The sequence below is a fragment of the Cyrtonyx montezumae genome, unplaced genomic scaffold (assembly GCF_038088225.1).
Source record: "Cyrtonyx montezumae isolate F1298 unplaced genomic scaffold, pur_monq_1.0 scaffold_8, whole genome shotgun sequence".
In the NCBI taxonomy this organism is placed as follows: Eukaryota; Metazoa; Chordata; class Aves; order Galliformes; family Odontophoridae; genus Cyrtonyx; species Cyrtonyx montezumae.
In genome coordinates, this window is record NW_027072089.1 from 66,345,390 (window position 1) to 66,362,448 (window position 17,059).

Below are 17,059 nucleotides of genomic sequence, written 5' to 3' on the forward strand. Positions count from 1 at the left end.
TGTGGCACAGGGGCTGACCAGTGTCCCTTTCTCAAAGGTACCTTCCTCTCCATGTTAAGCTGAGGCAGCCCTGCATCCTATGGGAGTTATGTGCTGTAGCAAAGCAATGGCAGGTGGGTTAGAGAGAGCAGGGAGGGATTTGTTATTATGTGAGTCAGTAGTGCGTTAATGTGACCTGGAAGGCCAACAGTATCCTGGGTTTCATCAGAAGTAGGTGGCCAACAGGGAGAGGGAAGTGATTGTCCCCCTTTGTTCTGCCTTTGTGAGGTCTTATCTGGAGTGCTGTGTCCAAGCCTGGGGCACTGAGTACAGAAAGGATGTGGAACTGTAGGATTGTGTCCAGAGGGGTGCCATGAAGATGATTAAGAGGATGGAACACCTCTCCTATGAAGACAGGCAAAAGGAATTGGGCTTGTTCAGCAAGGAGAAGAGAAGGCTGCAGGGAGACCTCGTTGTGGCCTTCCAGCATCCAAAGGGAGCTTATCAGCAGGAGGAAAAACAGCTTTGTATGTGGGCAGATAGTGATAGGACGACAGGGAATTGTTTTAAACTAAAAGACTGGAGATTTAGATTAGATGTTAGGGAAATTTTTCACTCAGAGGGTAGAGGTGCCTGCACAGGCTGTCTAGAGAAGCTGTAGTTCCCCATCCTTGGAGGTACTCAAAGCCAGGTTGGATGGGGTCCTGGGCAGACTGAGCTGTTGAGGGGCAGCTCATCCCACGGTATGGGGTTGGGGCTGGGTGGACTTCAAAATCCCTTCGAACTCAAGATGCTCTGTGATTATTTGTGTTGTGGATAGGGGTGTTCAGTGAGCTGGAGAGAGAGAACTGTTTCCGTGTGAGTGCAAAACTTTAGGTGGTAAATGCTGTGCGTGATGGATATGAAACTTCGGTGATGATATTGCAGTTCGTTCTGAGCGTCCGCTTTGTTTGGAGTGACCGAGCCATTCAGAACAAGGCAAGGGGCTGCACCGAAAGCCGGAAAAAACGTGTTTTGTTGCTCCATCATCGAGTTGTGACAAAAACCGAGGTATGGCTTTAAACCAGAGATTCATCCGTGTGGAAAGGCATCTCGTGGAATAGTCCGATAGAAGCCACCCCAGAGAGCCCCCCCCAAGCATCTCCCATCGCGCTGAGGGTACTCGGGGGCAGCTCTCCCCCCTCCTCCCCACGCTCGGAGCCGCGGGATGCGAGCGGGGAGGCGCTTCCCGACGGCGCCCAGCCCCGGGCCGGCAGCGCGGGGCCGCGGCCGCCCTCCCGCCCGCCGCACCATGCCTCCGCGGCTCCTCCTCTCCGCCTCCCGCACGGGAGCGCGCCCCGCTCCCCTCCCCGGCTGCCTGCAGCAGCGGCGGCGCTAAGGGAGTTGCGCGGGCTCTGCCCGGCGCCTCCGATGTGGCGAGAAGCGATGATGGGGAGGAGGAGACGCCGCTACCTGCTGGAGCGGGCAGAGCAGGCGGGCGGCTGCGGGGCGGGAGGCGAGCAGTCCCGCTCCCGGGACTGGCTCTACGAGTCCTACTATTGCATGAGCCAGCAGCACCCGCTCATCGTCTTCCTACTCCTCATCGTGATGGGCGCCTGCCTGGCCCTGCTCGCCGTCTTCTTCGCCTCCGGGCTGGTAAGGGACGCACCGGGGACGGGACGGAGCGCGGAGCCGCGGAGAAGCGAAGTTGGCGGCGGCAGCGGGGACCCCTCGGGCAAAGTTGGGCGCCCGCTGCGCGCGGGCGGGGCTGGAGGCGAAAGGAGCGGGAGGGAGCGGCGGGCGCTCCGAGTTTAATTCGCTTAATTCGCTGGCTCTGCTTCCTTCCAGCTGGCAGAGCGGCCAGCTGACCTTCTGCTTCTGCTGGCGGGGTTTAAATCTTCTCCCCCCGCAAATGCGGCTAGTCACATTTGGACGGCAAGTAGGCAGCTGGCCTCTCGTTTTCCCCACTCTCCACGGCTCTCCAGCGTTTGACCCATTTTCTCGAGGGAGCCTCGGCTGAGGGCTCCCGGCCCCGGGAAGGGGAGAGTCGCGGAGCCGCCGACAGCTGGCATCGCAGCTCTCGCCCTGCGAGCTCTGCCCTTGTGCCGAGCGAGAGGCTGCAGAGGGCAGTAACATTCTTGCTCCTTACGGAGTTTGTCTGCCGGTAGTGATCAGAGGGCTGCTTGCACGGCTGTAGGCTCGGGAAGTAACGAAGGGAGGAGATTTGATGGGTCTGCGCTTTTCTTTTATTCTTATTTCCTTTTAGGTATTTGGTCTTCTAGGGTGCTTGATGTTTATTGAATACAGCTCTCTAGGAGCGAGGACAAGTAGGTCAGGTATAGCCTGCTGCCTCTCCTAGAGGCATTGCACATAACGCTGCTTGAACAGAGAACCCTGCTTTCCTGCTTGTTGTGACCAAACTTCTGTCTTGAAACCTGCAGGAAGTGGTTGCTGGACTTGCTACACTAAGAGTTAACTGCCAGTTTGCCAGCTCATTTCATCTAGGTATTTGTCTTATTGTTTTCAGTGCTTTTTTTTTCTTCTTTTTTCCCTTTGGTAAGAGCTATTCCTACTAAGTGCAGAACAGATGTAAAACCATTCAGGTGAAGCTAGTAATAATGCTGGTGGCTCGTAATTCAGTTGCTTAATGCCCAGATGTTTCAGCTGTGGAGCTCGGTGTACCCAAATGCAATTTAAACAGTGCTTAATGAACGTGCATTGACGTGGGGACTTATCCGTGAGGACTGGAGGGACCAAGGATGGTAGTGGGAGTGTGTCCAGGCTGAGGTGTGGGCAGGTGTGAGAGGTATGCAGTGCTACCTCCAGTCAGGGCAGCAAAACTTTGGCTTGACACCTCTTAGCACTGAATTTCATCCCTTTTGGTCGTGGCACAACCTGCAGTTTATTGTTATAAGTTGTGTCTGCTTTTTTCATTATCCCAGTTCTCAAGGTAAGACATTCATAGTAACAGGGTTGTTTCAGAGGACTAACTGAAAGTTATGGAAGCAAAACAAAGAGCTGACTGCATCTTGCCACGCACAATGCTACAGAAAGAGTGAATTTTATAGTTAGGTCTGCATTTGGAATTCCAGACATACCGGAAAAGGAAAAAAAAAAAGCTTTTAGAACCTTTTTCCTGAGCCTTTATCTTCCTGTGGCTCACAACTGAGAGGGTGAGTGGAGAGAGAGGTGGGGTTCATCCTCAAAGTTTCCAGTCAGCGGATGAGAGCAACTTCAGGCGCAGAGAGAGCTTGTCTGTGCTGACTTTCAGCCGCAGGATGTTGGGCAAAATCCCTTGGAGGCCTGCCCAGATATTCACCTAAAAGCATTTTATTATAGTCGAGCTCTAGTTGCATTTGGAATTGAAAACATTTCTAAAGGTTTTTGTTCTGTTCCTCCTGGATCTGACTGAAGAATGCTCTTTTTGTACAGCTGAGGAACCTTGGTTGAGTTTCCGTGCCTGATAATATGCAAGTGTCAAGCAGTTATGAGCATCTGAGCTAGGAGAGCCAATACTGCTACCCTTGTGTTTATTTTGCACATCTTATATGTATGTGATTGCTTTGACAGAATATTTACTTCTGTAAGGAGGCACAATAGAAGCGAAGGGGAATAGTTCTATGAAGGTCTGTGCCGTGCGTTTGAAGTTAAAGGAAATCTTTCTCAACAGTTGTTTCCTTTAGATTTCATACAAAGCAGTGGAGATTTTACTGAAAATTACTTAAGCCTGTTGTGGAAATAAAATTCCAAAGTGACTCACTGTAACACTTGATTCATATTTCTCACTTTTATTTCAAAGCATAGCTCAAGATGCAAAATGTGGGATCGGATGTTGTTAGGAAAAAATGGATATTCGTGAGAGATGAACCATTTTTATGTTCTAGGTTTTCTTATGAGAAGATGAATGCAGTGGAAGTGAGAGGTTTTCCTTCCACTTAATTATTAATTCAGTTGTTAAAATAGATCACTGTTACATCTGACTTGATTTTTTTTCTTTTTTTTTTGAGGGGGGAACAGTGTCTGCTTAACTACTCCCAAACAGAGCCAGTCACACTGGGATGCATTCCACTTATTCAGCTCTTTCAACCTGCCAGAATACCAGCTGTAGTCTTCCCGGTTTTCAGATGAAAAATTTATAAAAGCTGTTGCAAAATTACAGTAAACAAGATTACTTACAAAGTGTGCCTGGAAATCAGATTACTTTTCTGTCAGGCCATGTACTGCTGTTGTCACTGAGATGGGTTTCTTGGGGGATGTTTGGTTTTGTTTGATTCAGGAAAATAATGTGATTTTGACCTTCGGGATTAAGTGCTCTATCTCCTCAAACACTCGATACGAGGCTCCCAGAGTTCACTTGTAAGATGACCATTCAAAGCATGGAGCTTTGCACAATGTAATGATAGTATCAGCCTTTGAATTTCCTGTGTCAAAGTATCCTCTGTATTTCTCTGTACCTGGTGTGAATGGGAAACTTGCAAAATGAAATCAGGCATCCATGTTTTGCTGCTTTAATCGATAGAGAGTAAATTATTTTCCCAAATCTGTAAATGTCTTCCAGTGCTTAGAAATACCAGATGTCAGGTTCATTTTCTGTCTGGTTATTGTCTTGCTCTTTTAATAATATAATGTGTAGGGCAAACTCATTATTTTCCTCCCTCACCTTTTTTAGTACTAAAAATATTTCACCATTTTTTAGTGGTATCTAGAACAGCTGTCTTTGGCCAAAACATATCTATGATACCTGCAATGTATAGGAGAAAGATTAAACTGGCTAACATTTTTTTTTTTAATATCTAGTGTAAAATATCAGCATATCGGAAATATCTGCTGTTGTGACATCTCTTATGCAGTTAAACAAAACTCTGACTAAAAGCAGGGTCGATGCTCAAATTACAGTTTATTAGATCACTGTAACTTTATTTATTATATATTTTCTAGACATAAAGTCTGCACTGCCTGTAGATGCAGACTTCCATAAAAGCAGTCCAGTGATATCTGAATCTTTTAGCACAGGTAGGGACCTTGCTGTGTAAGTGGAACAGGACTCAAGTCTGTCAACACTTTTCTTCCCTTTTTCCCAAAATTCAAGGGCCACCTGGGAAATATATATGTATTCTTTCAGTCTGGTCAATGTTCTTTCCTCAGAGACTGCAGGCATGATGTTAGGGGGTTATATTGTCAGTAGTTTGTACCCTTATCTGCCTCCAGAATTCTTGCTGCTACACGTGACTCCATGAAGCTCTTAATATGTAGTTGCTGATGTGCTGATATTTGTTGATATGGAGCTGGAAGATATCTGTGGTCAAGTGGAGAATGTGTTGAGTGAAGAGTCCTTCCATGATGTGACACTGGGATGTGTTCCCTCATCTCAAGCACTATGAAGACACTTAATATGTGTGTTAGCTTCCTAATGATTGTTGCCAAGATGGAGTTATTACCTGTCTTCCAAACCACTTACACAAGAAGAGGATGAGGAGAATCCTGTAAGAATCTCAGGAGAGTGCCATTTTTTTTTTTTTTTGAGTCTGTGATTAGAATGACAACAAAACTTCCCTTCCTCTGATGAGCTTACTCTGTGTAAAAGAAATCCTTGTACTTCTGGTAAAAATTGATCAATCATCTGAACCTAGAACTCTTCCAGATTGCCATGATCAGAATCTCATTCTAAAATAGAGGGGAAAAACTCTTCATGTGGAAAATGCAGCTTAAAATTGCAGAAAGGAGAGACTCGTTCGTTCTCATCACTGTCTCACGTGATGAGGTGTCTGCAGATGAGCTTTTGCTACATGATTCTGGTAATCTCCTTGTCAGTACTCTGGATCAAAAAATTCATCCATGCACACCAACAGGATACCACAGTGGTGCTGTGGTGATGTAATGTCTGTCCCTTCTAATGAAGTGCTAATTGTATAGAGTAATGCAGCTGTGTTGTAGGTTCACTTGTATTGCAAATGTTGGAAATCTTTTATAATCAGCCCTGTGTAATTTGTAGCGCTTTTGGTTCAAGAGCAACAACTGTCTTCCCCAAATCTAGGAATACTCAGGCCCTTGAAAGTGTTCCTTGGAATCCTTGTGGACTGAAAGTGAGCCAAAGCATCTGCCTCAAGCTGAGGGGAGGAGAGAGGCTGCTTGTGTGCTTGATTCTGTGGTGGTTGTGTCCACAATGTGTGCTATATTTCCTTAAACTCATTCTGCCAGATTAATGCCATTATCAAAATGAAGAAGAATTCAAAGCAAATAATATTTTATTTATAATGTCTTCCCATAATTCCAGCTGTGAGTGTACAGTTCTGCTTGGAAGTCTGCTATATATTGAACTGTTCTGTGAGGGAGTCCTGTATTTCAGGGTGTTTTTTTTTTTTTTTTTTTTGTCTGATGCAGTCTTGAGATTTGCCCTCCCTGCCAGTTGTTTTCTTCAATAATATCTTTGTGTGTGACTCTTGTAGCCAGTATTGAATCAGGCCCATGAAGGTTGATGCTTCTTCCTGTCTAAGGCAGGATTTACCTGGCTTTGTGTCTGCTCTTGTTTCATTCATTAATGATACTCCCAGTACCTCTGTGGTTGCTTTTAATGCTGCTAAGAGAGTGTCTTGTTTGCCAGTCCCTAACAAGCCATCCAGATAATGAGGTGCCTGTGACAACTTCTCTTCACCTAGCTTTGTGTCACCCTTCATGTTGAATAGCCTGAGTAATGACTGGGTACTGGGTGTGGCTACATTGACACCATAGTGAGCCTTGAACTGTAAGTTCACCAGATGGAAGCTTTGTCAAGCTCTATCAATGGACAGCTGATTTAGATGACTGTGACTCAAGCTATGGATCCAGAACTCCTAATCATTGCTGCAGCTGACACAAGTGACAACAGACAAACTGACTACAGCTGCTGTTTACTGAGGTGCAATGGGAATAAGATAGGTGGTGGATGTGCCATGATTTTCTGCTGTCTTTATCAGCATGAAGCCAGGTGTGTTGATTCACAAATCATCTGTGGCAATTTCATGGTGGATTTGCCATGAACCAGTGAATATCCTTCTGGTTATCTTGCTTAAAAGTTTTTAAATTGGTTTCAAGTTCCTTGTCATGGATGAAGCTCTCTGACTCATTTATAGGAGTCATAAAACTCTCATCAAAAAAGGTAAATAGGTTTCTTAGTTTGTGCCTTCATGGAGTGTCATAGATTAGAGAAATTAGCTAGGCATCATAGTTGCAATGTTTCTTCTGTGAGTGAGAGAACTTCTTGTTACAATGGTAGCAGTCAGCTTGTCCAGATTGCATGGGCATCACTCCAAGCTGATGGCAGAATGGACTCTTAATACAGGTAGAAGTGATCTGCAAATCTGCAAATCAAAAACTCTGGAGTGTCTGGGAATGGTGACAAGCTGCAGCTGAACACCCTTAATCTTTGTATCCTGTGCATTAGTTCCCAGCAATAAACAGGTTGTGATTCCAAGTGCTGCCACAGTGGCTTCTATATATTTTAGCAACAATTGAGTTAGCTCAAGCTATGTTGATGTGTTAATGAGAAAATCTGTCAATGGATCAAACTTCTAGGGTTCTGGACCCTGAAATCAGCAAGTCAGATGAATTCTGTTCCTCTTTCCATAACCTTCTCTTTTTCTTGGATAATTCTCTCTTGATCCTCCTAAAAAAGAACAGCTCTGCACATCTACTCCAGATCTTTTATTTCTTAAATAAGCCCAGACACTAAACCTTGTTTACACCATACTGAAGGGTCAAGGAACCACTGAACTGTCTGTGTGGAGGGACATGAGGCAGTCTGTTTTTTCCACCATCCATGGTCCTAGTTTTGAGGTTTGTTTGATCTGGAAGATGTGCTCTGGAGTGCTGGGGCAATGGCTTCTGGTTCAATGCTCAGGGTTTGACTGACAGGCATATGAGAGAGTGGAATATGTCCTTAGGGGAGTAAACTGTAAGAACTTTTTCTGTCATAAAAATAGCTGTGTTTAGGAAGTAATTGCCCAACCTTTGGAAAAGCTTGAAAAGTAATTACACAATGACAGTTGTGACTTCTCAATATTAAAACTATTTTTCATGTGACCTTTTAATGCTGATATGTAAAATCTGTGGAATATTCCTGCAAAATGTGTTTTTGAAAGACCCAGCAGAGAAATAAGCCTAAGCCTACCTTTTTCTTTATTAAACAGACCTTTAAAATGTGCAGTGTTTTCTCTCGTGTTGGAATTCATGCTCCCTGGTTGAAATTCTGTGATCCTTACTTTTAAACAATTCCAGTCTTGGCATTTGTTCTTGATTATGACCAGATTCTCAAGCTACCAATTTGGGAGTATAGTGGGGAGAGCAAGCTACCCTTTAGCTTTCAGTTTGACAGTGACTATCCAAATACATAGCTGTCATTACTGAATAGCTCCGAGGAGTGAACCAGCATGCCAGTATTTCCAAGTTCCACGGATCTACGTGGATATGAGGAAGGGCATAACTTCACTTACAGTATGCACTACAGTGCAGTTAAGCTGGGAAACATGTATTTGAGTCCTGTGAAATAATGTACTACCCATAAAATTTAGCAAACGTAATACTCTCAACTATGTTACATTTTGAATAAATTTCACTGCAAAGTGTACTTCTTTGTTTTGAATATTCACCTTCACCTGTCCACATTTTTGGATTTTGCTTAAATAATAGTACGCATTGGAGAGTTCCTTTAAACTTATTTTGATAGTGAGAGTTGTAAGGATTTTGAGAACATATCAAAAGATCTAAAGTAAGTTATTAAACCACATTTATGAAGATGAATTCAGAATCAGTATCTAAAGAATGAAGCATGCAAGGAAGATATGTTGATCACTACACTTACTTTAAAAATAGTCTGAGTGATGTGCATAGACACCAATTAGCCTGAAATAATTGCTTTCATCAAAATATAAACTTTTACTCATTTTGCTGCTTATTGCCTCCACTCTCTTCTGCAAGGTACATTTGAGGGAGTAAAACATAGTTAGCTGTCATTGTTCTCTGGGACGTGGCTTGTCTTCTGTGGTTGCTGGAGTCATTGCGTGGGACAATTTTATAAGCGCAAGTTGCAGCCACCAGTAATTGTGTTGTGTTTTTTCACAGGCTAGTAAGTGAGGATGGAAAGCAACTTTTGATTATTCCCAGCCTGAGAGAAGATTGAGATGGTGTGAGGTGGCTGAAAGGCATGATGGTCCAGTTCCCTAGCCCCCCTGGAAGCCCTCTGAACCCCAGCTTATTAAATAAAAAGTTCTAAGTACCATTAGATTACTTACCTTACAGTTAACTGGATGAAGGGTTATGAATCAATGGAAACTGTAGAGAGAAAACTGCCAATGTGATAACAGAGAATTGGAAAAAAAAAAAAATAGAGTGAGCTGCTTACCATTGGGTTGGGTACATGGGGTTTGTGCAGGACATACTTATCTGTATAAAATATGTAAATAACAGACCCAGCTTTTGATAATTACGTTTTTGATTGTGATAGGTGTCTGTCCTGTATTTCAAATCACGTAGGAGAGGTCTTAGGCTTGTGGTATTCTCTGTCTACATGTTTGTATGCAGGTTATTCAAGTGGCTGACACTTGTTATTGGTCTGAATGGACACTACCTGTATAAATCACTAGAGCTGTTTCAGTGGACAGCTGTGTTTGCCCCATGCAGAGAAAAGGTAAACTGAAAGCAAACATTACTTCAGTGTCTGTCTACTGTGCTGCAGCTTTGACCCCTGCAAACATGTCTTTTTAGTTCTTTTGTATTCATTTTGGAGTGGTGGCAGTAGAAGGACCAGAATTGTTGGTGGTATTCATGATGCAGTGTGGTGGCATTATGATGTTCTCGCTTGTTTATTCTTCTAATAATGTTCTGGGGTTTGGGTTGCTTTTTAACTGTTTTTTAACTGCTAGTGAGCACCAAAGTGATGTTTTCATGACCCTGCCTGTGATAAGTGCCAAATACCTCAGTTTCAAAAATGGTAATAGAAAAATAAGAGCCTATTATCATGTGTACAGAATTATACTTGGGCCCTTTTGGGTGAAGGGTATATGATCTTACAGTTTCAACTCTTTCTTCCGTAAGTCCTGTTGACCCTTTTTACAGAATCCTATCTGTTTCTGTTGATTTTTTTTAATATTCTGTGTTTTTTTTTTCTTCCCTGTAAAGCTCAACACTTACACTTCAGTTTGAGACAGATCCTCTGATGTGTGATGTATTCTGTGATGAGAATAACTCCATGATGCACACAGATTAAAAAAAAAAACAAAAATCAAAACAAAAACAAAAACAAAAAAACCACCAACACCAAAAAATCCTGCTACAGTTTGATCTTTCTATTCTTTTTAATACCTGGATCATCTGCTTGCTTTTGTCTTTTTAACAAGCTTCCCACTCCTGATTAAGATTTAAAACAAACTTGCTACTTATTTTTACACTCTTAAAAATGATATCTCAGATTCTTTTATTGGCCTGTATAGTTGAGTTTTTCACTTTATTTGGATCTTTCTCGAGTCATTTTTGGAAAATGATTAGCTTTTGGTCTGAGCATCTGATTTTTATAGCAATCTACAAAGATTCTAATCTGTGAATTTCTAGCTCCTACTTTCAGTTTTAGTGTGTGGGCTTTTTTTTAATTTTGTTTCCTTAACAAGCTTCTTCTCTGTTACAAGGCAGCTTCTAAGCAGTAACGTTTTATGACCCAGGCTCTTCTTGCTTCTTGAGATCAGATGAGTGTTTTCTCTTTCTTTGTGTGAATGCTTTTGTTGTAATTTTGTTTGCTTTTTTTCTACCTCTTCCACGAGCCAGACCTAAACAACAGTCTTGGCTTTTGTCTACTGATGTGCTCCTTAGCTAGTCTAGCTGGGAGTCACTGAATTATCCATTACCAGTTGTGTTTTCTTATTTGGCAGCCTGTCTTTATCTCTGCTTTTCATAAAATCTCATATAGTTTCCATCCTGATTGGCTATTAGTCTTCTAGGTTATATATTTCAATAAAACATTGCTGTTCAGCTTAGCGTTTTGATTCACAGGGACTTAATGTTATTTATTGATTCTCCTGGATTATTAATTGTGTTTAAGCCTTCTTCAGCCCCTGTTGAGATATGACTTTCTGTCTTTTCTTTACTCGTTCTACCTGGAGCAGCAAAATTCTACTGAAGACCATTTTCCCACCAAGTTTTCAGTAGGACTATTGTGTAAATAATGCCATTTAACATCAGTCATTTTATTTCTTCCATGTCTTTCTTAGGCTTTTAGTGTTTATACAGAAATGTGTATACTTTCACATGGCTGTTTTATTTCTGTGCAAACTTTAAGAAGAAAATCTGCGTTATGGCTTATTTATTTATTTATTGCCATTTCCCTCCTGTGTAAGTTTAATAAAATTCTATCCTTTCATATAGATGGGAATTACAGATCTCCGTGATGCTATTGCTTCTCTTAAACCACGTTTAAAATTAGAATCACCAAGGTTGGAGAAGACCTTCAAAGCCATCTAGTTCCACCTACCACCATTATTTCCACACTAACCCACGTCCCTTAGTACAGTGACTAAAGGTTACTTGAATTCCTCTGCGGATGGTGACTTCACCACCTCCCTGTGCAGCTTGTTCCAGTGTCTGACCACTCTTTTGAAGAAGAGATTTTTCCTAATATACTATATCCCTCTATTCTCTTCAGTTTGAATGATGTCCTTTGACCTTTGAAGCCAGTAAACTCATTCTTTTCTGGCTTAGGTTAAATTTAGCTACATTCTAAGAGCTCCTTCAGTGTACCTAAAGATTCCCTGATTTCTTCAAACTGCCTTTTAAATGCATTTTCTTAGCTGCTTATTGAACCTGTGCTTGCTTGTCAACATATTTTGTTTTAGGAATGCTGATGAGAGAGCTACCATAGTCCTCTATTTCTCCACTAGTGACCAGTACTTTGCCTTCAGGACTTTTCTCCTGTCCTTCCTTATGTTAGTGATATTTGCACAGATAATGTCCCAGTATACTAGCAAATAGAAAATAATCTAGAATCTGGCCACAAATCCAAAACCATTTCTTGTAGGTTGCATATATGTATGTGCAGCAGCTTGGGAGCTGTAATAACAATATGAATTTCACTATCCATGTGATGTGCAGATTGCTGGTCTAATGGTTGACAGGCAAGTAGTCAAATATCACTGTCTGCTAACAGCAGGTGCAGACTGGCTCTGACTCATTAATAGGGAAGTGAATTTCTCAAGACAATAATCTCCATGAAGAAACTGGATGTTGAGCCTGATGCTGTTATCATTGATCTACCAAGCTGAAGAAGGAATGTTGAATCAGAGGGAGAAATCTCTTGGTGAAAATCAAGTGCTTTGTCAACATAAAAGTCAGGACGGTTTGATTAAAAAGTAGAGTTCAATTAATTTGTTGCTCATGTCCATGAACATGCTGCACAAAACTCAATAGAAGATTAATAAACTAAAATGCAAAAACACATGAGAAAGCTTTTAACCAGGAAGGTAAGCAAGAAGCACAAGCAAAACTTTGAGTTAAGAAAGATAAAAGTAGACATGAGAGGCAGAGGAGTTTTTCTTAGTTGAGGATCCAGAAAATACCACAGAGGCTTGTAAATCTGACCTTAAAGTGCATAATCATTTCTGGAATGAAGGTGGTTTCATAGTGATGAAATAATGGGAAAAAATTCTGAGGTGGTTAGTCAAAACTTTTCAGTTGTCCTAAATGATGAGATTCCAAATGAAGCTGTACTGCTCGCTGGCCAGGAGCAGCAGCATCTCCCAGTGAAATGCGGATTTTTCCAGCTGTCCAGCATGTGACACGCTGCAGTCAGCTGTGAGCAAGTTCACTAAAATGTAACAATATGGGATAAAAGTCTCAAGCACCTAGAAGGTTTTTGTATCTTCAGCTTTGGAGAGAACTATTTCTTGAGGTGTTAGAGAACTGAAATGCTGTGTACTTCTGTGAAGAGAAGGGTGATGACATCTTAAAACCATTGTAGTTCTCATTTTCACAAGGCTTGGAAAAGATTTTACAGGAAGAATGGCCAATTTTTGCTACAGAGTTAACCTAACAGATTCAGTAAGTCTGCTTAAATGAAGATGTCCTACTTTGTTAAGGAGGAAGGTGAACTAAGACTCATTCAGGCCTACTTTTTTTTTTTTTTTTTTAACTCTCATTACTTTTCACAATATGTACAAAATCTTACATAGTTTTAATGTTTGAAGAACGCTGCTCACTTTAAAAAAATATATATTTTCGTTTAGAAGTATTTCATTGATCTCAGCAAAAAAGTGATTTTAATAAAGATCTGGTGTAGTAAATGGTTTGAATGAATTCTGACTAAGCATGTGGTATTTTAGATCCCAGCTGGGGTCTGCTGTGTCAGATTGGTGTCAGATTGCATTAGATGACAAGAATAAAGGAAAAAACACCAAAAGAATGAGATGATGGGAGGAGATTTTATGCTGAAACTTATTTTAAGAGCTTGTTTGTTCATTTTTATGGGGTACTTTATCTAGTTGCGTGGCTTATATAAAAGAATGAATTGCTCTACAGCAGCTCTGCTGTTTAAAATTAAACAGAATGTACATCATTACGTGGCAGGGGAAGGAACAGGATGGGGAACGAGAGAAGGTTTTAGTTTTTGGAAAGGTTAGTGAAAGTGATTATTTAGATTTTAGAGATGATAACAGGATTATTATGTACATCTTATGCATTTATAGGGGTTGGAACAATTTTTAATGGTAGACTGTTTGATTTCTTCATTGATTAAAAGACAGCAAGATAACTCAGGAAGACAGAACTGTCAGGCAAGATGCATGTACTGTAGGCCTAACCATTTTGTCTGAAAGTCTTATGCTGATATTTTAATTCAGTTACCTCTGTCGTATTTTAATTTCTGAGATTAGCAATAGAAAAGAAGGAAAGTGTTTTTTTGTGGATTCTTTTCCCATCCTCTGGAAATAGTTAGGGAAACAGAACATTTAGTTGCTGGGAATTGTCCTTTGTACCTGACGTCATCTCATGATTTGCTGAACACACTGATGACTGCAAGTACCTATTGAGAAGTTCCAAGCTCTAAATGTCATCCTCTTGAAGCTACAATTTCATGAATATTTCACTTCACTAGAGTAATAGAAAAAATATTGTTGAAATTAATTTCCAGAAGAAAATCCTCTGTCAGGCAGCCTGCCCCTTTTGACCTAAAACTAACACATATTTTACAGGCTGAGTTGAGAAAAATCCCCAGTATGTGTTGAGGCTTTCCAGAAAGGATTAAAGTTGCAATAATTATTTTCTCATATATATCATTTAATTGCCTAAAGCTTACCCTATGCTGTCATTAAATTTATCTTGTACTTCAGATTAAATGTGTGTATGGTGAGATGTAAGCACCTTGGGGTTCTAGAAGCAGTGCTTTTGTAGTCAGCTCAGGAAGGTGAAGTCCCCCTGAAGCCAGGGAGGCTGCTTTCATACACATGTCATGACGAACTGATATACTGACTTTTTTTTTTTTTCACTGCATATATTTAAAACAAACCATGACTTCAAAACTTTGCAATAGGCAATCAAAGAAAGGGGGAAAGTGGGAATAAATTTTACATTTAGCACTCAAAATGGCTCATCTAAGTGTAGAGGTCACTTTACACTGTAAAAAAAAATTTTTTTTTGACTGATTAGCTCATAATTTCGAACAAAATTTTGATAGATTGACCTAATGATAGATTATATATATGTAAATGTGTATGTATACATATGTTATAAACTGAAGTCTGAATGTTATTCACTTGTTATAAAGCGAGATCATCCTGGAAAGCAATATGTATCATAGAATGGCCTGGGTTGAAAAGGACCTCAAAGATCATCTAGTTTCAACCCCTCTGCCTTGGGCAGAGTCGCCAACCACTAGACCAGGCCATGTATGTACCCATATATTACTGAAATGGAGAAGCATGTTGTAAAAATGCATGTGGATATTCATGGTAGTTTATTCATAGAATGGTTATTATCATGTTATTAATGATAACATCCGATGTTATCAAATTTGACATCACTTAAGTCCACTTTTCCTGAATTTCAGCTTTCTTCATGGTCTTGTGGGCTCCTCATCAGGACTGCAACACTGACTGTATGACAGACAGTGCTGTCACGTCCCACTCATAGGGGAGGAAAGGGGTGACGTTGTCCTGTCTCAGGGGAGGGGTCTCACTTCTCAGAATGTGTAATGGAGTTTTGCAATCCCACCTGAAAGTGAAATGATTAATTCCATGCTTTTGATGTAATCTGGGCTGGAATTGGTCATGACATTTACTGAAACAAGCTTCAGGACTGGTGATACAAACAAAACTCACAAAGTTTAGTGACATAAATCAGCAACTCTTGCTCTTGCTTGCTGTGATATTTTGCGTTACTGTGCAAGGTGATGTGTACCTCACTTCATACAGCTCTGTACTCATGCAAGCACTTAGTCTGACTGAAAACTGAATTACGAGTTTAATGTTAGGCACGGAGCTATGTGAGCCCTTGGAAGCCTTAATGTATGTGTTTTTAATATTTGGTAGATTTTGTTTTTTGCATTTCAAAGTTAACACCATGACTTTTGACTCTTCTTTAGCCTATTCCTCAGTTGTCAGTGCTGCAGTAATGTGTGACTTCATAAATTTGAAAGGGAAGAAAGTGAAAACAGCTGAAATATGAACTATCTTCTGTCAGCTCCCAGAAGTGACTGCAAGTGTTGGGTGAAGGGCATGGAAAGCAAAAGCAAAATGTGAATTATGGGAAGCTGCTGCTGTACCTTAGTTCATAGAGTCGTAAATGGAAGAAGGAAAAGTAGCTTAAACGTGTTGTTTTGAAGGTGAGAAAGGCAAGTGTTAGTTCTGAAAAGTGCTACTGTCTTTGTCTTTGTGGTGCTAGGTGAGGTAGGGTAGGGGAAGGATAATCCTCAGCCTGCCCTGCTTGATCAGAGGTAGGCTCTCATAGCTGTGTTTCCAGCAGCCAGGGCGTTCGCCATTCAGCTCAAGGAGCCATATGGCTGATGGCTAATGGCATGAGCCATATGGTCTATCAGCTAATGAGCTTGGCAGAAAGTCGATCAGTTTCTCTCCTGTCCTGCCAAAGTCCAGAGTCTACTGCTTGAGCTTTGGTTATATGTATATCTGAGCTCGTGGCTCCTGCGTGGTGTAGTGCTGACCGGGCATGCTCACGTGGCAACGGGTGAGCACACTGGAAGTAGTTGACAAACATGCAAGTGTGCAATGCATGTGCTGTAAGGTCACAAACAGCAGGGGAAGGAACGTGAAAGAATGCTACAGCATGTGCTTCTTACAGATACCATGTTTCTGTATTTTACAAGGAAAAAAAAAAAACACTGAAAAGCTTTTTTTTAATTTTATTATTTTTTTGCTCTACCTCTAGCAAGTTTTATATAAGAAAGAAAGAGAAGGAAAAACACAAAAAGATTTGAAGTAAACAGTATTTAAGCTGGCAAGCTACAAGTGGGCAAAAAGTATCAGACACTTAAGAAAGCCATTACAAAAATAGGGAAAAAGAACTGCTTCAGTGTTGAAAAATAATCAAATAGACGCTTTCAGATTGTCCCCAAGATTTCACCAGTGGAAGAAGTGGAGGTGAATGCAGTGTGGCCAGTGGAGGATATTCTACTACTGCAACAGTAGCGTTTGAGTTCTGCTTTTGCAATCTTTTTTTTTTGTTGTTGCTACAAATTACTGCTAGAGCTCCTAACAGCTGCCTGAATGAATGAAGGTTGTAGAGCCAACCTTTGACATAGTGCTCTTACATTTCAGCCATGGATACTTTTGAACAAATACAGTAATATAAAAATAAATATATTTTTAATGCACCTATCACTAGATGATTTAAACGTGAGTGTAGTGACTTTTTTGTAGGTTCTATAAAGATACTTAATTCTTGTTTATTCTGAATCTTCTTGTTACATTCTAGCCATAACTCTGCATGTTGCCTGTATATTTCAGAGAAAGGGCTTGCTAGGAAAAAAATGGTCTGTGTGGTCTGTAACCCATCCATCCAGCTGAATGCTTCAAACAGAAGCAAGATAGATAGTACCTGATAGATATTGCTGTCAAAAAAATTAGACTCTAATGAA